This window comes from Arachis hypogaea, chromosome 12 (assembly GCF_003086295.3).
Source record: "Arachis hypogaea cultivar Tifrunner chromosome 12, arahy.Tifrunner.gnm2.J5K5, whole genome shotgun sequence".
NCBI classification, from domain to species: Eukaryota; Viridiplantae; Streptophyta; class Magnoliopsida; order Fabales; family Fabaceae; genus Arachis; species Arachis hypogaea.
Genome location: NC_092047.1, coordinates 92,034,442 through 92,058,236, shown reverse-complemented (window position 1 = coordinate 92,058,236; position 23,795 = coordinate 92,034,442). Strand labels below are relative to the sequence as shown.

The window sequence follows — 23,795 nt, the reverse complement described above, 5'->3', positions numbered from 1 at the left end:
CTGCTATTAAACCAAACTATAATTCCTGAAAAATAAGTTATACTAGTTGTATTTTAGAAAACAAAATAAAAATAATTTGTGATAACCATGAGTTACAAAAATTCTTTGGTGAAATTAATTTGTGATAACCATAATATACATTCATCACAAATTCTTTTTTATTTTCGTGCCTGCATTTTGGTTCTTTTTTATATATTTTTTTACTCTAATATACTGCTAGGATAATCATATTGCGTGGTTCACGAGGTTTTGGCTAAACAAGATACTCTTTCAACAAATAAATTTGGCCCATCAAATGATAAAAAAAAAAAACCTGTGATTACATTTCAAATCAAATTGTTAATTTTTATGGGAGTATGCTACTAATCACTGCGGTAAGTTATAATGTCAGCTTTTTCTGTTATTGCTGAACCATCAATCAGTTACAAATGTCCACATATCCTTCTTATGCTATGTCACAAGTATTCTATAGGTGTAAAAATTTTTTTCTTTCTACACCATAGAATTCACCATAAATAAATTGCTCATGGTAACATCAAGTATAATCAAATTATACGAAAAAAGAAAAATTTCGGTGACTAATTGAACACCATAATAGCCAACCTACCACTTAACAAATTTTTCGAGACTCGCGGCAAGGTTGGTAGTGGGCAAAATCTTGATTAGCTAAGCTCACATTACCGTGCGTGAACGGAATGTTGGGTACGAGAGTTCACCTGCGCTGCAACAATAGCCAAACCTCCAAATTGAAAACCCTAAAATCGAAATTTTAACCTTCACAAATTTTAGAATCAAATGAAGGTAAATACATACCTTATCGACGATGGTGAGTGAAGGGAGGACGATGCTGACTGCAGAGTCTTTCTGATGTGAGCACACAACAAAGAGGAACAATGGTTCTTGAGTGGTTAGTGTAAACACTCGGTAATTAGTAAATAATTAGCTACCAAATTAATTATTATTTAAAAGAATTAGGAAATTAAATTTGATAAGTTAGAAGAGTAAAAATAATTAAAATATAAATTTTAACAATAATTTTAAAAATTTTAGCCCAACGAGCTAAATCGAGTGAACCGGGCCCAATATATATGGGCCCAAGTCCACTCACCTAACCCCATATATACAAGCTTAGCATCAAGCTTTCTTCCTCATTCTTGCTTCAGCCCATGGAGAAGAGAGGAAAGGAAAACAAAATTCCAAAATCCTTATTCTTGATTTCAATTTTACCACGCGTTCGTCTCGAAATTCTCTACAAAACTCACCGAACAATTTAGTAAGGAATTTGAGATTTCATGTCCAATTCTTCCCCTCTTTAATTTGTGATTTTGGGTTTTTGAATATTGAGGGATTTGGTGTTTTGATGACTTAGGTGAACTCTAGCGGCGAGTAATCACCGATTTTGTCCATTTGACTCGTAGGTAACAGTGAAGGAACCCTAAACTTTGTGAATTGGTGGTTTAGTGAGCCCTATATTGATTATTGTAATATTGTATGAATAAGATTGTGTATCTTGTTGAATTGGAGTTCAATTGGAGGGTTGAGATGAAATTCTAGCAGTTAAATTTGTGAAATTGGCATATGGAAGCTTGAAGCTTGTGAAAGGAGAGGCTTTTAAAGTATTCCACACTTAGGGAGAAATCGACCAATGTATGATTTTGGTTTCTCGTAGTTAATGTTTAATGTCACGTGAAAACTTAGGCTAGTGGCTATAGGATAGGTTGAATTATAGAAGCTTGTTAAGGTTTAGTAACTTTGGTGTAAATGTTGAGTTATTATGAAAATGTATTGATTTTTGATGATTGTGATGATTGATGATGATAATGGATTGTGATGGTAATAGATTAATGTTGATGAATTGTGTTGTTTGATTTTGAATTGTTTGGTTTGTTGAGGAAGAGAAGGAATGAATATATATGGAATTGCTTTGTATATAAATTGTATATGTTGATGATTTGATGATTATGGAGTGATGATAATTATTGATGTTGGTGATGATTTGTGATAATTAGGAATGTGGAATGTGAATTGAGTTGAGAAGTTGGGTGTGGAGTGATTGAGGAAGGATGGAGAGGTAATTGGTAGTGATTTTTTATTGTGATTGAAGTGATATAAATTGAGGATTTTGGAAAACTAGTGTTTGGAAACTTTTGGTAAAGACTGATTTTTGACCAATTTCGGCGGGTCATAACACGACTTTCGGACTCCCGAATTTTGTGAAACTTATTTCAAATGAAAAATGGGTCCGTGAAGTTTATGTCATTTAAAAAATGGATGAAAAATTATTTAAAACAAAAAAGTTATGTGCGATCGAAGTTTGGTGCAAAAATCTGGTTTTCTGCAAACTTAGCAGCTTTTGAGGAAAAAGGGGTGGTCTCGTATGCAAACGTGCATGCGACGCGGGATTCGGGCTCTGCTCAGGCGTTCCGCATACATGGACCTGCAAATTTGGACGCTCGCGTACGCGAACAGCATACGCAACGCGAGAATCCCCCGCTGTTTTGAAATCTCGCGTACACGGACATAATCCCGCGTACGCAAAACCCTTGTTTTTCCCAAATGTGATATTTTTTAATGTTAAATCATTCCACTAGCTTTTCAAACCCCGGTAACTAATATTTAAGGCTCGAAAGTTAGTTTTTATATTATAGAAGAAGAGTGAAATTATTGAGGAAATTAAATTGAAGTGCAAAGGGGTCTATGAAGAGAAGAGATCAATCAATGGGGTGCGAAAATATTGAATGTAGTATAAGATTGAATCTGATTGAGAAAGAGACCCCGGGTAAGAGGCAGTGGCGGTTTCCACTTGCTCTGGGTAAGAGATGAGGATAATGTTTATGATTGAAAAGTGTGACCGGCACTATATCCCAAGAGTGTGCTGGGGCACTATATCCCTGATAGATGGTGATTGTGACTATGATGAGGTGGATTGAGGAATGATTATTTAAGTTGCGATTCTACTTGTGTGTTTGGTTGTGTATATTCTGTTCCACTTTTGTTACATTATTTTTTCTCTGTTTGTAAAGTGTGTCGGACACTATATCCCAAAAGTGTGGCGGGCGCTATATCCCAAGGGTATGGGAGCACTTTACCCTAAGAAGTGAGTTGGACACTATATCCCATGAGTGTGATGGGAACTATATCCCAAGAGCGTGGCGGGCGCTATACCCTAAGAGTGTGGGAACACTTTATCCTAGAAAATGATGGGCACTATATCCCATGAGTGTGGCGGGCACTATATCCCAAGAGTGTGACGGGCACTATTAGGGGTGTTTGCGGTGCGGTTTGGTTCGATTTTTGAGAGAAAAGTCATCTGATCCAATCGTTTAATTAAACTGCAGTTCGGTTTGGTTCGGTTTTTTTATCGAAGTCATCTGAACCAAACCAAACCAATTAAAATCGGTTTGGTTTGGTTCGGTTTGTTCGGTTTTTTCAATCAATTTAAAAAAATACTACCATACTATTTCACAAAGTCATAACATTGAAATCGACAAACACAAATATAGAATAGCTAACAAAGTTTTGATCCAATAAAATTTAATGACAAAAAGAATTTAATTACGACAACTAAAAAGTTTAAAAGTTCGATAGTAACACAACTGATCTAAAGTTAATCTTTTCAAGCCTATCATGTTATCATCATGCTTTACTGCTTAAACAGGACAAGACAATAACTTCAGTTCTATAACACATGCTTATGTTTTTATTTTATTTATTTATTTTGTGGTTACATACATAAGAATATGAAATCCCAGACATATTAGTTATGGAAAACAATAATAAGTATATTTAAGTAGCTTCATATAATCGAAAATTAGCAGACTTATAATTATATTACATAGCCAATATAATAATAATAAACACAACAACATTAACAACTAACTTACATAGGTGATCTATGCCTGGAAAATTTAATATAAGTATTGAAAAATGAGGGACTATGAAAAATTCGTTTCCTGCTTAGATTACAAGTAAAACCTTTCATGTTATTCAGGATTATTAAAGTGTCAGTGTTCTTTTTCAAAAAAAAAAAAATTATGTTGATACTCTGGTTGATTTTATATCTGACTTTGAAAGGTAGCAAAACATGATACACTTTCTTATACCCGCTGTAACTTTTATAGAAAGCATTACTTCATATATGCCCAAATAGGAAGATTATTTATGACTCAGCTTCTAACAAACCTACAACGTAATCCATAATGGAACTTATAAGAATAATATATTATTACAAATATGGCTGCTATATTATATTAGTATGTCATATCTAAACTCCAAAAAAATTGTCCTCTGTTAAGAATATGTTGCTTGACTCATATTTTATCTATCATTAAATGAAACATATTTTATCTATTCATATATAAAGGTAGTTGATATTGAAGTTGTGGAGGGTGACTCACCATAAGATAGAAGAAAGAAGAGGCCATAATTGTGGAATATTTGTGCCAATAAGCATCAGCAATGGGTGCCACCAACAAGGGCATTATGGAAGTGAAGCCACACCAACTATTAAGTATTAACCATTTTTGCAGCAGATAAGTTCCTTAGCTTCACTACATCAGCTAGGTATGTAACCAAATTTGATGCCACCCCTTTATATACAAACCTCTCTATGCCTGCAATTGCTGCAATACCCAACACCAATTAATCATTAAAACAAAGATGGTGGTGCTGGCTGGCGTTGGGTGGTGCTGTTGGTGAGGAGGTCCTGGGAGAAAAGGTTTGGCAGCGCTGGGAGGAATGCTTCGGCGGCACTGCAAGGTTGTGGGAGGAAGGACTTTGCCGACGCTTAGAGGTGCTGCAAGAAGGTGGGTTCACCGCCGGCCTCGAGACTCCAGTGCAGAGAGCGTCAGAGCGAGACTGAGAGAAGAGAGCAGCTAGGTTATGTTTGGGGGTGGGGGGTTAGGTCACGTTTGGGGGTATGGGGGGCAGGGGGTGTGGGCCTGGGGGGTTAATTTTTTAGGGTTTTTTTTAGTATACCGGTTTGGCTCAGTTGGGGTTTTCATGGTCAGAATTGAAAATCGAACCGAACCGTAATAAAAACAGCAAAATATGTTTTTTTCGATTTTTTTTTAATTTTCGGTTTGGTCGATTTTTTATTTTTTTGGTTCGGTTGATCGGTTTAGTTTGGTCCGGATCGGTTTTGAACACCCTAGACACTATATCCCAAGAGTGTAGAGGCATGTCAGAGAGACGATATCCAGGTTAGCTACCGGGTGTGTCAGATTCTGGCAAACTAACCGACACGTGAGCTCACAGCCAGTAGGGTAGGCATACATCATATGAATTTGTCTATTTTGTTTGAGTGTGCATTATTTGGGTTTGCTTGGTTGATTATCTATGCTTATTTACTATATGTTCTGCCTATTATAACTGCATTTTATCTATGTCTTTCCTTGTCTGTATTGTATGTCTTTGCAATTGAGAGATCCCTCGTATGCTGGAGGTGTGACGAGGATTGTTCCAATAGTATTTCGGAGGATTGGATGAAACGAAAAGTGACGGATTGAGTTACAATTAGATTTAGAACCTGAGTACCTTAGATAGTTTACCTAATTTTTGGTTTAAATTATAACTCTAAGTTTTAAATTTGAGTGTCGGAGTTTTAGGAAAGCCTCTGGCTTTTTTGGGACCTTTTATATTAACTACGCAGGTACCTTTACGATGCTGAGAATCCTGGGTTCTCATTATATATATATATATATATATATATATATATATATATATATATATATATATATATATATATATATATTATTTTCAAAAGCAGGACATGAGATACCGCATTGAGCATTCTGGAGACTCTTGGAAGCAAAGAACTATCTTAGGACTCGGTGTTTGTATTCTGTTTATGTTTATATATGTTCGTAGATTCTCCACCTTGTATATATTATGTTTTGTCCCTCTTAGAGGCTAACTTGGAGGAACAGGTGTTTTGTCATATATTTTGGGTTGCTTTTGGGATTATATATTTGCTTCGCAGGTCGAGCCTAGAGCTTGTTATTTATATCTTTGGAACTCTAATCTTATATACACATTATCTTTTCTACTCAATCTTATCTACCTTTCTATATTTATCCGATCGTGAGTGATGCGCTTTCCTGTTTGTGTTTCGTTTTAACTTTTTCTTTCAAGGCTCCTAGTTATAAATTCTTTCAACTATATTTATGTACGTCTTTTTCTTTTAGAGGTCATAGCGCTTTGTCACCTCTTATTTACGTCTTAGGCGTAAAGCTCTGTGTCGTAGGATATTATAGTTAGCTGTGAGTGTGTAAAAGGAGCGGTGAGTGTGGAAGAGGAGCTACGGTTCTGGAGTGGCGAGTAGTGCGTGGTGATTGGTGATGGCGAAACCTTCCTCCAATTTGGGATTGAGTGACGCAAAGTGTTGGTGGTGAGAGTTATGTTCTTCTCTGATTTGGCTAAGTTACATTAGTGTTTATTGGCGAAAAGGGAAAAAAATGATTAAGTGTTGGGGCATTTGGTTCTACATACATTAGGCAACACTTCTGAGGCGCACCCAAAACATAACAAATAGGTTACTCTTCAAAAGCATTATCTTTGGTGTAAAAAGTGTAGCCATAGCTATTCAAATAGGCTACGCTTTATAAGTGATATTTGTAATATCTAAGGAGACACTTTTCAAGTGATACCACAACTGTGTTTCCTATTCTCTTATAAAAGGGCAACATGAAGAAAAGCGTAGCCTATTCTAGGAATAGACTACACTTTTCAAATGTAATTTAAAAAAAGTGTGGCTAAATGGGTATTTTTTTTTGTAGTGATTGAAAGGAACAATTAAGAAAAAAGGAATAGAGAAAGAACAAAGAAAGGAATTGAAAAGGATTTATAGAAATAGAAAACTGAAAGGTAAATATTGATTGGGCCTTGGTGCCGATTGTATAGTGGGGACGCCCACAGACTAAGAATTGCTTTTCGGGGGTATGCATATCTGTAGAAAAGGGGTTAAAAGTCAACTGATGTGGTTTTGGCCATACGACTTATATGCAACCGATGCAAAAGTTATATCTAGGACTTGTGCCTACGTAATGTCGGGCTATCGGGTGTAAACCAACACGTGAGCTCATGGTTTGCATATATATGACAGACATGCATCATACTTGTTTACCATATATACTCCCTGATGTGCATTATGTACCTGTGTATGCTTTCTTTGTTGTATTCTATTTTCTGTATTTCCTGTTTGGTTATTATTTTTCTGTTTATTTACTATTTCCTGTATTTTATGTTCAAGTACGGTTATTTGGTAATAATAAAGAATTAATGAACTTAACTAACAACTCCGACCTTACTAAAAACCCCAAGTTCTTACCCCTTTCCTTCCCCCTTTAGATGAAGCTCCAATGGCCCAGTAATGACAGATAATCGTGCAGATACATAATATTTTGCCTTTTGATGAAGTTTAGCTTGGCCTACATCTTGAAGACTTAGAATATTATTCCCTCACTTTTGTAACTTAGAGAGAGCAAGAAGTGTAAGACCCAGAAATTTCAGAAAATTTTATTATGAGCCAATTTCAAATTTATTTATTTATTAGAGATTTTATTTTTAGAAATTATTTCATTGAAAATAATTAAATTAGGCTTTGATAATTAAAATATAAATTTTACTTAATTTCATTATTATTGGATAATTTTCTATACTTAAATTATAAAATTCAGTAATTGTAAAAGAATAAGAATTTTATATGATTTAGTTTAAATAATTGAGATTTTAGAATTTAATATTTTAATTTCATAAACAAAGAAAATAAATTATATCATCTCTAATTTTAAATTAAGATACTTGATTAAAATCTAATTAACAAATTGTAATTAAGTAATATTTTTAAAGTAATTTCAAGGGATTAAATTAGATTTCAAATTAATAAAATATACCCTAATTTGATTAGAATAACCAAATCCTAATTAACCCAAATATCCTCAAATTAAACCCTAACCTCCCTAATACTAACAGCACCGCCATCCACCCCCCAAAACCCTCAGCCATTCACCCATTCACCAAGAAAGAAAGAAAGAAAAACAGGAAGAAATAAAGGGAGAAACGAACAAAGAAGAGAGGGAGATTCGAGAAAGCAGGGGGGAACGGAGGAGAAGGAGAGGGAAGAAAGGAAGGAGCTGGCCGACGCTGCTGGGTCCGCCGCCATCGTCGCGCACCATTGTCGCCGTCGAGCCCAAGTCCAGAGGAGAGAGAGAGAGAGAGAGAGAGAGAGAGAGAGAGAGAGAGAGAGAGAGAGAGAGAGAGCCCCGAAGGAGGATGGAATCGCGTGTCACCGCCCGGCCCAGTCGCCGTTCGTTAAGCCATCGTTGCCGCTAAAGCTCTGGGTCGCCGTCAGCTTCGTGCAAAGCTACCATGGGTGTTGTTGTCGAGCTTGCAAATGAGAGAGGGAGGCATCGGTGCCTATGCCGCTATCGCTCTTCCACCGTCGCCAAAGATCTGCCACCGAAGTTGCTGGACTCGCCGTCATTGCACCCAGGTTGCTGTTGCATCGCCGGAGCTCTACGTTGCCGTGTTGGCCGCCAGAGACCGCAACTAAAGCCTCTGTCTTCTTGGGTTTCAATTGCCGCGAGTTACTTAGTTGTACGCCATCGCCGAAACCGGGCCAGATTTACTGATAACTGTTTCTTCCTTTCTTGAATTTGTTTCGCTTCTATTTTGTTCCACTATTCTTATTATTGTTGGTGTCTCTGTTGCCTTAATCACTCGGAGTGATGTTACTGCCGCTAGGACGAATGCCTGGGTCTGATTTCTGTTTTTCTGCCGTTGGGAGTAGACACCGGAGCTATTCTTAATTATTCTAGTCGGGTATCTTTTTCGATTCTAGGCCATTTACATGTTTTACTGTCTTTTCCATGCTTGTTTTGAATTGATTTTTGTATATGTCCTTGTTTGGGTTTCTTGAAGCTATTTCAGCTACTGTAATTGTAATTTGTAATAACGCGGTCGCTATAAGAGGCGTCAGAGTTGTTGCTATTTTCATGGGGTTAATGTTGTCGTTGTTGCCATGAATTAAAAGGAAAGGGAATTGTCACGATAAGTTATGCGGACTCGGTTAACTGAGGTAGGGGATCGTTTTAAAGGTAAAATATTTTGGGGTTGAATACCTGATGAGTTTAATGGATTAATGTAAGTGAATTAATTTCTGTGCTTGAAATGATTTTCTGCTGTGATTGAAGTTGTGGCTGAATTGATTATTGATTTATCAATTTTTTTGAGTTTCTGGGAAAAATGATTGAATATGTTGATTTTGAACCTCTGTTTGAAATTGGTTCTTGTTGATTATGAAAGATGAATTTGGAAATGTTAATTTGAAATGTTGGTTTTGATTGAGTCGAAGTTGAAAAGAGGGGACTCGTAATTGGTGTTAAACTCCAGTTTTTAGAGGAGGTGCTGCCGGAGTTTTTCTAAGAATTTTGAAGAAGTTTTGGTTGTGATTTCGAAAATGATTTTGAATGTTTTTGAAGATTATTAAAGAGAATTGGATTCTTATGATTTGGTTAACTTGTGGTTTTAAACTCATTTGATTTCTAATGATGAAAAGAGATTTGATTAACTAGCCAAATACTTTAAAATAGTAAATTGAGTATAAATTCAAAGGGTTTGGGAATAGGAAAGTGAGTTTAAGATTTTTAATGAAATTGAACATAAGAGTTAAGGGGAAGAAAGTTATTTTAAGAAATATGATAAAAAAAAATGTGTGGTGTTGATTTGGAGGCGAGTTTAGTGAGTTGTTTGAAGGTTGTCTTTGAAATTAGGGTGTGATTTAGTGATAATTGGGTTGTTTAAAATCTGGTGATGACTCTGGTTAATTATAGTGATGTGGGGTGATGATTGTGATTGATGACGTTGGTTATGATATTGATGACAAGGTTGGTAATGAATGAGACATGATTGAGAATGATGTGGATATTGATGAATTATAATTGAAATATTCATATGGCTTATTTATTTGAATTATCTGAGATACGAATTTTCCTGGGTAAAGTACCGTGACTTGCCACCACGTGTTCCAGGTTGAGACTCGATACTTTGTTGACCCTACGACGTAAGGGTGACTGGGCACTTATAAATTCTCGGAAATGGTATCCCCATTGAGCGATTTAATATATATATATGAGAAAAAACTATGCATAGACTCATGGGAATGTGCGTCGGGGGACTGTCCAATGATTAACTACCAGGACATGTCGGGTTGACTGTATAACCAAAAGATGAGCTCATTAGACAGGCATGCATCATATGCATTTGTATGTTTTGATTGAGTGTGTATTTGTTTTGGTTTGCTTAATTGCTTAGCCATGTTCATCTGCTACTTGTTTACTTGCTGTACTTGAATCCTATCTGTGATTTCTCTATTTGTCTCGTATGTGTATGTTTATCTAAGAGATCCTTTTTGGTGGAGGCGTGATGAGGGTGGTTTCTAGTATGTGGTAATGAAGGTTGAGGCAGGTAGACTAGGTGTTGCTTGAGTATTCTAATGTATATATTATTTGGATAGGAGTGAGCGAGGTGAGTTGGATAGGAAGTCACTAGGCACGTCTTTGGTTCTTTTTGTTTCTTTAAACTATTCATCTTACTAATTTGTAAGTTAAAGGAAATTTTTTAAACATCTTTTAAAGTAAGTTTTTCACTAAACTTTTTTTTAAAAGGTTACTTCAAAAGAAAATTGTTTTATAATGGAATTAATTCTATTTGCAAGTATTTCTTTACTTTGATGGTATTCCCGTCCCTACTGAGAACGTGTGGTTTGTTCTCACCCTAATATCTTCCACCTTTTCAGTGATACGTACAGGTTCGAAGACTCAGTTTGAAACTGCAGGCAATTATTGACTTTATTTATAAGTTAAGTTACTTTCATAGAGTTCCTTCGCTTGTTGTTTAAGATTTTTATTTTATACAGAGAGATCGGTGTTGTATCTGAATTTTATTTTGATTTACTTATATACGATTTGTTATTATTAGTAATTATGTTATTATTATTACTTGGTGATGTTTAATATATGATTTTTAGTGAGTTGAAAATAATTTTCTGGCATTTTATTAAAGATTGAAATACAATATCAAACTAAAGGCTCAATATTAAAATAGTTAATAAGAAAAATAGGTTAGTAATACCTTACTTTTGATACGATCATGATGTATTAGAAGTTAGGTCGTTACATTATATATGGAATTTAGGTTAGCCTACATACCAGTTTAGGGACTTTTTAGATAAGTCGGGGTCTGAGATATATATATATATATGTTACATAGTTAATAACTAGCTACTCCTAGGGTGTCGACACTAAATATTATTAATTAACGTGCAATATATATGTAGAATAGTTTTGAATCGTTTTATTTGTTATTACAAGTGATGGTATCTTTGAACGTTTCTGTTTGTTAAACTAAACGCGTTTAAATAATAATAAAAAAAAGAGATACCCCGCGAAAGCAACTATGCTTTAACAACGAAACAAACTCATATAATAAATATTAGCTAATAAATAAGAAAATAAAAATTAATAACATCTAATTTTTAGTATGATCATGACATACTAAAGATTGGATTTTTACAAAAAAAAAATTTGTGAAGTCCATTTGTTATAGTATTCACAGTTAAATACATTTTTTAAATAAAATAATTAGTATAGAAAAGACCATTTTAATAAAGAAGATTAATATATTAATATATAGGTAATATGTTTTTTTATCTTAACTAACGTTTAAAATAATTAGTTATATTTAAATTAGACTTTGATTTGATTGTTTTCTGATTAGCTATTGTTGTAAAGTTAATTATCAGTATTTATTATTATTTTTTATTGAGTTAATCAATTTATTTTTTTTTTACTTTTTATGTTGGATCAAATTTATTATTATTATTATTATTATTATTATTATTATTATTATTTTAAATTTAACAAAATAATTTTTTAACATAATACTACTCAATAAAATCATTTATATTTTATATTGACAACAAACATAATATAACAAGGAGACAAACATAAACATACATCTATATATTTTTGTTATTTTTCCCACCACTTGGGTTCGTCCCTGCGTTAGAACATTGGTGAAGAGACTAAAAAGTAGAAAGTTTAGGGTTTTTTAAAGTATTTAATGTATAGAAAGTGAAAGAAAAAAACTGATAACTAATTTATATTTTCCATTCAAACCTTCTATTTGTAAAATCTTTAAAGAGTGTCTTTAAATATTTATTAGCATACTTTTTATAAGGACACGAATTAAAGCTATTAATTAAAAAATTTATAGAAAAAACGTAAAATTTAATTTTCAATACACTTATTTTATATTATTAAAATAAAAATTTAAATATTTTTACTAATAGTAATCTTAATATACGTTTATAATATATATATTTACAAAACCCATATAATGATAACACATACATAAGTATATGGAAGATTATAATTTCACTCCAAAATTGATAATAACACTTCTTTTTAATTATATCTTTTTTATTTTTTTTTTAAATTATCTTTAATTCTTATATATATGACAAAAAAATATAAAAAAATATTGATATGACAAATATAAATAGTTTTTTTTTTTTTAAATAATGTTATCAATTTAAGAGGGACATTATTATTTTTTTCATAAGTATTTTTCGTACTTACTATTAGCCAATCCCATTTCTCTTATCGAGGAACCGTTGGTTCATTAATGAGCCAACATCCAGTTTTAATTGCATATTGATGGGAGACTAAAAATTGGTGGCAAGTGGTGGAGGTTTGGGACCGTTGACATGAGTATGCCTCTTAAAACCACCACGGATTCGTCAATTGATGAGAAGAGTGTGTGTATGAGTGTATTTGGACAGATGCGATACACTTGTTGGTGTGTTTTATGTTATGTTTGGGATCTTGTGGCGATTCTTTAGCTGTTAGGGGAAATGGATTCTCTCTAATTTTTTTAACACTTTTGAGAAAATAAAGTGTAATTTTTTACAATTAATTTTATAAGTGGGATTAAAATTAAATATAAGAGAAAAAATAATAAAGAATGAGAGATCACAACAGACACCATCCAATTTTTTTTTACTGGAGAAGATTCACTCCCGCTGTTAAGTTGCTCCCGCAAAGTTGATGACTATTTGGTAGTCCTTGATTAAAATCGTTTTATTATTCTTACAATTTAATTTTGATATCAAAATATTGTAAAAAAATTTACATAATTATTTAATAAAATTTTTAAAAATACTATTTACACATAAAAATCAGTCATCAAATTTGTTATTATATATTCGCATATGAATATATAAGTTGTCTAACTCATTTTTTATGTGTATTTTATATTTTAATATGTATTTCGTACGAGTGACTAATTTGATAACTTATTTTTTTTGCATATATAATTGTGTTTGAAAAGGAGATTGAGATGAAAAAACTGAGACTGAAAGACAAAGACTAAGTTAAATTTCTGTATTATTTATATAACACTATTTTATAATGCCAATACATAGAATTAAATTCTTACTTTTAATCACCAAAAGTATTTAGTTATATTACTTATTTAATTATATGACTATAAATAAATTGTCTTAACAATGAAATTACTATTTATTATTTAAAACACTAATGCTAAATGAACAACTTATATTGTAGGGTATATACCTATTTTGGTCCTCAAAAAATTTTAGATCAGACATTATAGTCTCTAACTAAAATTAATTATTCGATTGGTCCCTAACAATTAATTCCATCAGTCACTTATTATTTAAAACACTAATGCTAAATGAACAACTTATATTATAGGGTATATACCTATTTTGGTCCTCAAAAAATTTTAGATCAGATATTTTAGTCTCTAACTAAAATTAATTATTCGATTGGTCCCTAACAATTAATTCCGTCAGTTACTTAGGTCCTTGGCTCCGTCAACTCTAACGAAACACAAAATGGTCCCTGACAACTCTAACAGGGGACAAAATGATCCCTCACAACTCTAACAAAGGACAAAATGATCCCTGATCCCTTTATTCGAAAACGAAACTGTTCTTCCCTAATTTTTATCATATCTCACATAACCCTAACATTCATACTCTCCTTCTTCACCTTCACAGTCTTCTTTTCCATCTTTTCCTTCCTTCTCTTTAGTTCCAAGATTAAGCCATGGTGTAATTGCCATACGTATCACAACTACCTTAACATGTCATGGACCACACACTTCTTAAATCTCTGTGACTGGTACATCCACCTCCTCTACACTTCACCCACCAGAAGCATCCACTTCCACGTTCTCGATGACATCACCTCCAACCCTGACAACGTCCACGATATCCTCAAGACCAAGTTCCACAACTATCCTAAGGGCACGCCTTTCTCCACTCTCCGGCAAGCAATATAGATTGTTGGACATTAGGACATCATGAGAAGATTCTCCTTCGATCTCATATGCAAATTCTCATTTGAAATAGACATCGAGTGCTTCATTCCTTCTTTTTCAGAGTCCAAGTTGGCAGACAGCTTCGACCTCACATCCAAGCTATCAGTACAACGAGCAATGTCGCCGTTGCCGCTCCCCGCTCATATGGAAACTGAAGCGATTACTGAACATTGGTTCAGAGAAGAAGTTGAAGGAAGCGATCAGAGTGGTGGACAATGTGGTCATGAAGATGATAGGGCAGAGGAGGAGGGAGATGGCAACGACGATGATGGGTCTTAACAAATCAGACTTGCTGTCTAGATTCATGGGATCCATTGAAAATGACAAGTAGTTGAGAGACATAGTCATTACTTTCTTGAGTATGAATTGGTTGAGAACAAGTTGAGAATTTTTTTCTTGTGAATATTGAAGTTGTAGAGTGTGCATTGTGTAGCTTGAAGTTACAGTGTTAAATTGTTAGTATTATGCGAGATATAATGGAAATTGGGAGAGAACAGTGACGTTTCTGAACAGAGGAGATCAGGGACCATTTTTGTCCCCTGTTAGAGTTGTCAGGGACTATTTTGTCCTCTGTTAGAATTGACGGAGTAAAGGACCCAAGTGACTGACGGAGTTAATTGTTAGGGACCATTCGAGTAATTAATTTTAGTTGGGGACTAAAGTGTATGGTTTAAAATTCTTTGAGGACCAAAATGGATATATACTCTATATTGTACAACTATTATACAACTGAAAGTTTGGAAAGCTTTTATATTATATCACTAAACAAAAAAATACACCTACAACATAAATATGAGAACTTTCCACATCTTATTAGTTAAGAGGTAATGACCAAATCAGTACCCGAAAGATTCAAACACTAACATTTTGGTACCTGACTATTGTTATTAACAAAATGATACCTAAATGTTTTAAAAATTTGTCAAGCGTGTCCTCGTGCTTGCCAGACTATGGCTCCGGCGAGTAAGATGCTTACGTGTTCACCGGTTTTTGCTGACAAGAGATGTTTATTTTGAGTTGGAATTTGTAATTAAAATTATTATTCCAAACCCTAATCCCTCCCCCCTTCATCGTAGCCCCCTTTCCCTTTCCTTTTCCCTCCCTATCACAGCCCCCTTCCCTCTCCCTCCCTCTCATATCATCTCATCTCATATCATCTCATTTCTGTAATAAAAAAGAACAACAATCTAATATCTCAAAATTCCATCCTTTTAAAGCAACTACAAACCAAAACTTTCGATTCTCTCTCTCAGATAAGAGAAGAACAGAACGAGAATCTGAGAAGAAGAAGAAGAAGAAGAAGAAGGAATAATGGATCTAGCACTAGAGGAGCTACAATTCCTGAACATCCCAGAAATCTGTTGCCTTTTCTTCCTCTTCGCCTTCCCTCTCCTCTCCACTGCCGCCGTCGTCTTTACCGTCGCTTCTCTCTACACCAACAAAGCTGTCTCCTTTTCCTCCACCATCTCTGCAATCCCCAAAATCTTCAAGCGTTTGTTCATCACTTATCTCTAGGTCACGCTTTTGATGTTTATCTGTAACTTTGTCTTCGTGATTTTCTCAGTTTTGCTTATTATAGAAATTGATACACAGAACTCGTTTTTGTAGTTTTTCAAGGTTATTGTGGGTGTGTTGGTCATTGTGAATTTGGTGGGATTGTTGGTGCAGAACATTTTTTGCTATTTGCAAGAGTTACCATCACCAAGGGATTGATAAGAGTGCTTTACATGATCATCTTGGTAAGAAATTTGGGGGGTTTGTAGGTGGATTTTTTCTTTTTCTTCTTTTTTTAATGTAATTGATGGAATAGTATAATACATTTAGAAAGAAACACAAATGGTATTTGTAAGACCCAAGACTTTTGAAAAGTCCTATTTTAAACTAATCTCAAATTATATATATTTATTTATAGTTTTAATTTCAGAAATTATTTTTATTAAAAAATAATTAAAGGCAATTAATTGGATTTGAAATAAATTAAGGTTTTTATCTAAACTATATTCCTAAGTATTCTTTTCCTATTTATGATTTAAAGTTCTAGAAATTTAAAAATAATGGGGTTTGGCTATTTAAATTAGAATTTTGTCTAATTTTATAATTATTGATATAAAATTGGTAGTTATGAAATAATAAGAATTTTATATGATTGGATTTTAGATAATTTAATTTATATCATTTAATACTTTAAGTTAAAGATAAAGAAAATTAATTATATTACCATGAATTTTCAATTAGAATAATTTATTGAGAAAATTAATTAGTATTTTTATACTACAAATAATATTTTAAAATAATTTTAGAGATTTAATTAGATTTCAAAATTTATACTCCATGCCTCAATTTTATTATAATTACTTTACTATAATTTAAATCCAAAATCTTAATTTTATACACATACCCTAATCCCAATTAAATTACAATTTTTCTCTTACTCCTAATGAAACCCTAGCCGCCATTAGCCTTCACCAACAGCAGCTGAAACCCCCCCCTTTTGTCTAACCAAAATACGCACCCATCAGGGAAAAAAAAAGAAAGAAAGGGGAAGAAGGAAGGGGACCGAGGAAGGAAGGAGAGGGGGGAGAAGAGTGAGGCGGCGCGGTGGGTGTCACTGCCACCGTCGCCGCCGCTGCTGACAGAGGAGAGAGGAGATCTGAGAGAGAAGGAGAGTGTCGCGAGGGAGCCGCTGCGTCGCGTCGCCGTTTGCGCCAGCGCCGAGGAGGACCGCGCGAGGAGGAGGCGCCACCGTCGCTGTCTTCATCGCGTGTGGAGTCGCCGTTGCCGACAAGCCCAGTCGCCGCCTGGTTGTGTTGCCACCATGAAGACCTCGCCGACGTCTTTCCCTTCGCAGATTGTCGCCGTCTTTGGAGCAGAGCGAAAGAGATCTCACGGTGGAGGAAACAGGGAGGCGCCGCCGTGCAGCGAGAAGCTACCGCCGCCGCGAAGTTACCACCACCGTTGCGCGCTCCATCACCGCTACTGCTGGGGCTGCGCCGCCGTGACCGAGCTTTTGCCGCTCGAAACCCGCTGCCACTGCCACTAGAAATCGCCACCGAGGCCTAAGTCAGTTTGGTAAGCTCTAATCTTGCCTCAGATCTTCTTTTCTGTTAAGTTGCTTCTACCGTGAGTTGTTACTGAGGTTGTTTGCATCGGATTATACCGTCACTGCTGCTGCAGGACCATCAGAGCTTCCGGTCGTTATTAGAGCTGTTGTCCGGTCAATTTAGAAGCTGCTACTGTGTCGTTCTATTCTGTTTATCATGGTAAGATTATGCGGTTCCGTTCTTGTTTATCGCAATACTCCATTATCGATCATGTTCTAATATCGCTCAATATCCGTCCCGCGTTAATTCTAAATTATGTCAGATATGTGGTTGTTGCTGTGATCCCTGCGGTTGATTGGGAATTTCTGCGGTTGCTGCCGATTAACATGAGAATAAGTATTTAATGGGTTTAATTATGCAACTTGCGACTAATTGAGGTAGGGGTTTTTCTTAAATCTATTTTACATTACAGGGTTGTTATAAATCGATATTAACGCGTAAAATACATTTTTAGTGATTTCGTGAGTCTTATGAACTGAATTGTGTTATTTTGGTTGAATGAGATCATTAGTTTGATTTGATATTAAACCCGATTTGATATTGGAATTTGATTTTAAAATAACTTGGAAAAGACTTGATATTTGAAAACAGGTTATTTATTGAGAATGATTTGCTATTTTAGAAATGATTCGAAAAGTGTTTGAGGGGATGGTTTGGTTTGAAACTGTTTGAGAAGACCGAGAATTCTTAACTATTGATTGATGGTGTTGGTTGAAGTCGGTTTAAATTGTGATTTATAGGATTGGTTGATTGAATTCTGGATTTGTAATTTCCTTGGGTTGAGTACTGTTGTTGTGATAATGGTTGTTATAAGTGATTTGACTGATTAACAGGTGTTTGGTTTGGTTTGGTTGGGACCCGAACAGGGTGGCAGAATCCGAGTTTTAGAGGAGATGCTGCCGAAATTTTATAAATTTGGGAGTTTTGTTTGAAGTAATTGTTTAAAAAGATTTAGTTCTTAAACGTTACTTGTTTCGAATTGATTTATTTAGAAAAGAAAGAATTATGTTTTGAATTGAGATTGTTGATTAACGGAAAGAAGGATGATGAGGATTGATTTGAAATATGATTTTTGAATGAATTTGGAAATGGGATATGGATTGACGAATGATGATGATATTGAGAATGGCTTAGATATTGATGAATGATGAATGAATTATTTATGTGGCTTATGAATTTGAAATATCTGAGATACGAGGTTCCCTGGATTAAGTGCCGTGGCTTGCCACCACGTGTACCAGGTTGAAAACTCGATACTCTGTTGACCCTACGACGTAAATGTGTGACCGGGCACTATATAAATTCCCGGGAATGTTACCCCCATTGAGTAATATTGATTATTTGAGAAAAATCTATGCATAGACTCTTGAGGATGCACGTCGTGGGACAGTCTAAGTACAATTCAGACTTGTCGGGTTGGCTGGATAACCGACAGATGAGCCTCATCAGCCATAGGACAGGCATGCATCATATGCATTTGTATGCTTTGCTTGAGTTTGAACTTGTTTTGGGTTTCCTAATTGCTAAACTGTTCGTAACTGTTACTTGAACTATTTGCTGTAACTGCTGCCTACTTGTGCTTTCCTTGTCTGCTTTGCCTGTGTTTGTCCTGGCGTGCTACATTTGAGATTGAACTTTGGCGCTGAATTAATGATTGTGTTGTTTGATTGCGTGGTTGGTTTCTGATTGAGATTTTCTTATAAGAAAGGAAATGTTTCGGATTTCTGAAAGATTAAACATTGTTTCTTTGAAAAGGTTTTGAACGATTACCTATTGGTTTTTTAAAAGATTCATAAGGCAATGATAATCACTGAGCTTGAAAACAGTTTTCCTATTAAATATCTTCTTATGACAACTTTGAAACTCTATGGTGAGACCGTGTGGTTAGGTTTTCACCCCCTGCAGCTTTACCCTTTTCAGGAACCAAATGAAGAGGCATTAAGGAGAGTTATACTGCGTTTGGTTTATATGTTGTTGTATTAATTAGATTATTTTCTTCCATCGTCTTTGTTATTACGAATTTGTAAGAGGGATAGGAGTTGTATGTTTTATATGTATATTATATTATGAGTTATTATGTAAGGAGTTTTGTATATGAATCTATGCCTGCTTGTATTTTTTTTAAGATAAAGTATTTATTTCCGGTTTTCAAAGAAATCAGCGATACAGTGTCGAGTCACATGCTCCTATTTTAGTATTTAGTATGTAAAGTAGTCGTAATACTTCTTCCTATCAGAGTGGCGCAGCCGGAAGCGTGACTTCTGATAGTGAGGGTGTTACATTATGGTATCAGAGCAGTCTTTCCTGTAGAGCCTTGGGAATGTACTGATTATGCTTCAATTGCATACTCTGAGAGTATGTCATGTAGTAGGTCTTTTTTGAATAACGAGAATTAGAGCTTTATGCACATGACGGTCTATTGATTAATGCCATTAGTCTTGCATTGCATAATTCTTGGTATTAAGTTTGGCCAGCTTAACACTAGTGAATTATGTATATGGAAGCACCAATGGGTTATCATAGACAATATGCGAGTCATAGGTAATGCGAATCGCGGGTTTTGGGAACGTTAGGAGTTAATTCTTGAGTTTACTCGGTTAGGTGTCTTGAACTCTGCGAATATCACGTATCTTATTCCTACTTGGTATGCTCTAAGGTTCTTGTCTGCGATACTTTTCTTGGAAAGTGAACATATTATCTTTCAATCCTACTCTCTTGTTCACGTACGCTTTTGTTTGATCCTAACTACATATGCCTGTTTAAAACCCTTGGTGTATTTACCTTCTTTATTTAGGCACTTCTTTTTGAATCATGTATTTTTTTTATATACATTTAAATCTGTTTTGATGCAGGACACCTTTTTAAGTTCATATTTTGAGTCCTTTATAAATAAATTATAATTTAGTTTTCCTCTTATTTGATAATAATTACAGCCATTCTTTAAATCTTAACAAAACCGTTTTTGATTTGAAATATACAACCGCTTTTAATTTGATATGTACTTCTTTATATAAACGTTGAAAGTTTCTTATACAGTTTAAAACTAGTTGTTTCCAATACCTCGCTTGTTTCTTCACTGATTTATGGAAATGTATATATACTTTAAATACAATTTGATTTTCTAACAATTTTATTACCGTTTTTACGAATATCCTGATTTGACTATATATTTAGATATTTTTCAAAGAAAGGTTTTTGTCTCTTTTCAGTTGGTTTTGTTTGGTAAGCTTCACCTAATTTATTTCTATTCGAATTTGGTTTAGCATACTATATCATTTATGCAAATTGTTGTTCTTACAAAAAAAATGTTGGATTCATGTCTTTATTCTCATGAATAGACCAATTTCTTTCTTAAACTTTTTATTTCTGTAGATGTCATATTTAATCTGTTTTTAACTACTATTTTATTTTTTTTAACGTTACCATTAGTCTTAGTTTTCCATTTCTTGTGAAACTCATTCTCATCCGAGTCAACTTTAATTCGTTTCCATCTAATACACCATTTGTCCTTTTAGTTGTCTTTCTTTAGTCAAAGGTTCTTTCTTGAGAATTTTCTATTGATTGAGTTGTCTTCCTGGCGCATTTTGTATTCCTTTAGACTAATTGGAAACTCATTTGATAATCCATACCCAATGAGTTTTTGTTTGAATTCCCTTAATTTAAAGGTCCTTTCTTCCATGGGCTGATTTCATTTTAAGCACATTGTGATCTTCTTAAATGATACTTGCGAGGTGGTTATTTCAAGTATATTTTCAGAATTTTGTTTTGAACCATTTTTGAAAAGGTTTTGAATTCTTTTGAAGAAATTTAAGTTTTGAATTAACTTTTGAAGTTAAGTTTCTTCTTAAGCTTTTTGTTTCTATGAGTGACATGCTTTATGAATCCTAATTGAAATCCTTTAATTTAAGTCTCTTTCTTAAAATGAGTTAGTTTCCTTTTTAGTACATAATAATATTAGTGAACATCCTTATAAAGTTGTGACTTCAAGTATATTATTGAAGTTTTGTTTTAAACCTTTTTAAACAAGTTTCGATTTATTTTTATGCAAAGTTGTCCCTGACTAGAATTGCTTTACTTGAGCAGTGCCTCTCTTTGGTGTGATTTGAACTTGTTTTGGGGCGATACATCTATTGAAGTTTTAATAAAATCGCTTTCAATTTAGCTTACACTCCTTTACCTTATACTTTGAAAATTTCTATGTGATTTAAACCTGTTTGATTGTAATGCATCATCTTTTCTTTTATGAGTAAAACTTTATCTCAGATTTTCTTCCAACAAGATTATAGTTTTCATACATGCTTTAAAAAAAAAAAAAGAGAGAAAATACAATTGTGTTCTTAGCCAAATTAATCTTTCCATTTACAAAGTTTGTGTAATCTATTTTCAATTGAATTTATATTGAAATAATGCCACATTTACATTTTTATTACTCTTTTGAAGGATGTTTGTTACCCATTTTCTCTTTCAGAACATGAAATGATTTTCCCTTAAGTTTTCATTCTTTACGAACAATGCATTTGAAAATATTTTTAACCATACTCTTGAGTTCTATAAACTTTGTCTTTGGTTTGGATATACTTCTTCTGCAAACCTCATATTTACTTGTCTCAGCTTGAATTCGTTTCAAAATACTGCATTGTTTTTCATTTTATTGGTCTTGTCAAATTCCTTCGATTCAAGAATTACCCTTAAAGATATTAGTTGACTCTCTTTCTAGCACTCTTTATTACTTGTTCATCCTTGTCTACTTGTGATTTCAGCAATTCTTTCAAATTCTTGCGAACACGGTCCTTGTCGTTTTTCTTCCTTTTCTATGGTCTACTATCCTTCTGAGTATACTCGAGATTAGTTTTAGCATTTTGTGCGACCATTAGACTTAGTAAACGACACATTAGTCCTTTAGGACACGTTTGGTGAATGCAAAAGGTGAAACTCATAAGTGTACAACATCACAGGGAGTTGTGAAACCTTGTTTTACGTGAAAGAGTTTTGTTGATGTGGGACTTATAACCAGTAGTAAGGATTGCAAAGTGTTTAACAAAGTTGAGAACTTTCGGATGAGTTGCTCAATGAAGTACGGTTAAGAATGGTGGAGATAAATTATGTTGAAGTTTGAATAATTCAATCCCTAAAGTTGATATAAGATCAGTATGTGGACGTTAAGCACATCATTTTAACCCCAACTTGTGTTATAACCTTTTGCCGCATTACTTTACCATCACATGTTTGAAACATATCATCTTGTACATCAAGCCTGTCTTGTAACTTCTGTTTCACATCATATTTATATCCTTTATATTTTTATGCCATATGAAAATCCTGGTATTTGAAACTATTTGTGTGTATATATATATATTGAGGACTTGTTGCCATTTCTTTAAATAAGTTCAAGAGTGAAGTAATATGAAAATCTCTTTCATTTTGTATCAATTTTCGAGGACGAAAATTTTTATAAGGTTGGTAGGATGTAAGACCGAAGACTTTTGAAAAGTCCTATTTTAAACTAATCTCAAATTATATATATTTATTTATAGTTTTAATTTCAGAAATTATTTTTATTGAAAAATAATTAAAGGCAATTAATTGGATTTGAAATAAATTAAAGTTTTTATCTAAACTATATTCCTAAGTATTATTTTCCTATTTATGATTTAAAGTTCTAGAAATTTGAAAATAATGGGGTTTGGCTATTTAAATTAGAATTTTGTCTAATTTTATAATTATTGATATAAAATTGGAAGTTATGAAATAATAAGAATTTTATATGATTGGATTTTAGATAATTTAATTTATATCATTTAATACTTTAAGTTAAAGATAAAGAAAATTAATTATATTACCATGAATTTTCAATTAGAATAATTTATTGAGAAAATTAATTAGTATTTTTATACTACAAATAATATTTTAAAATAATTTTAGAGATTTAATTAGATTTCAAAATTTATACTCCATGCCTCAATTTTATTATAATTACTTTACTATAATTTAAATCTAAAATCTTAATTTTATACACATACCCTAATCTCAATTAAATTACAAGTTTTCTCTTACTCCTAATGAAACCCTAGCCGCCATTAGCCTTCACCAACAGCAGCTGAAACCCCCCCCCCTTTTGTCTAACCAAAATACGCACCCATCAGGGAAAAAAAGAGAAAGAAAGGGGAAGAAGGAAGGGGACCGAGGAAGGAAGGAAAGGGGGGAGAAGAGTGAGGCGGCGCGGTGGGTGTCACTGCCACCGTCGCCGCCGCTGCTGACAGAGGAGAGAGGAGATCTGAGAGAGAAGGA

The 23,795-nt window shown here is 33.9% G+C and overlaps 1 long non-coding RNA gene across 1 annotated transcript; it reads right to left on the bottom strand.

Moving 5' to 3' along the window:
* Positions 1-375: 375 nt before the first annotated feature.
* On the bottom strand, positions 376-4,925 carry LOC112727709 (uncharacterized). Its single transcript, XR_003165958.3, has 3 exons — positions 4,398-4,925; positions 814-864; positions 376-721 (listed from the first exon to the last, which is right to left on the bottom strand). It is a non-coding gene; the product is annotated as an uncharacterized lncRNA (long non-coding RNA).
* Between the last annotated feature and the right edge of the window lie 18,870 nt (positions 4,926-23,795).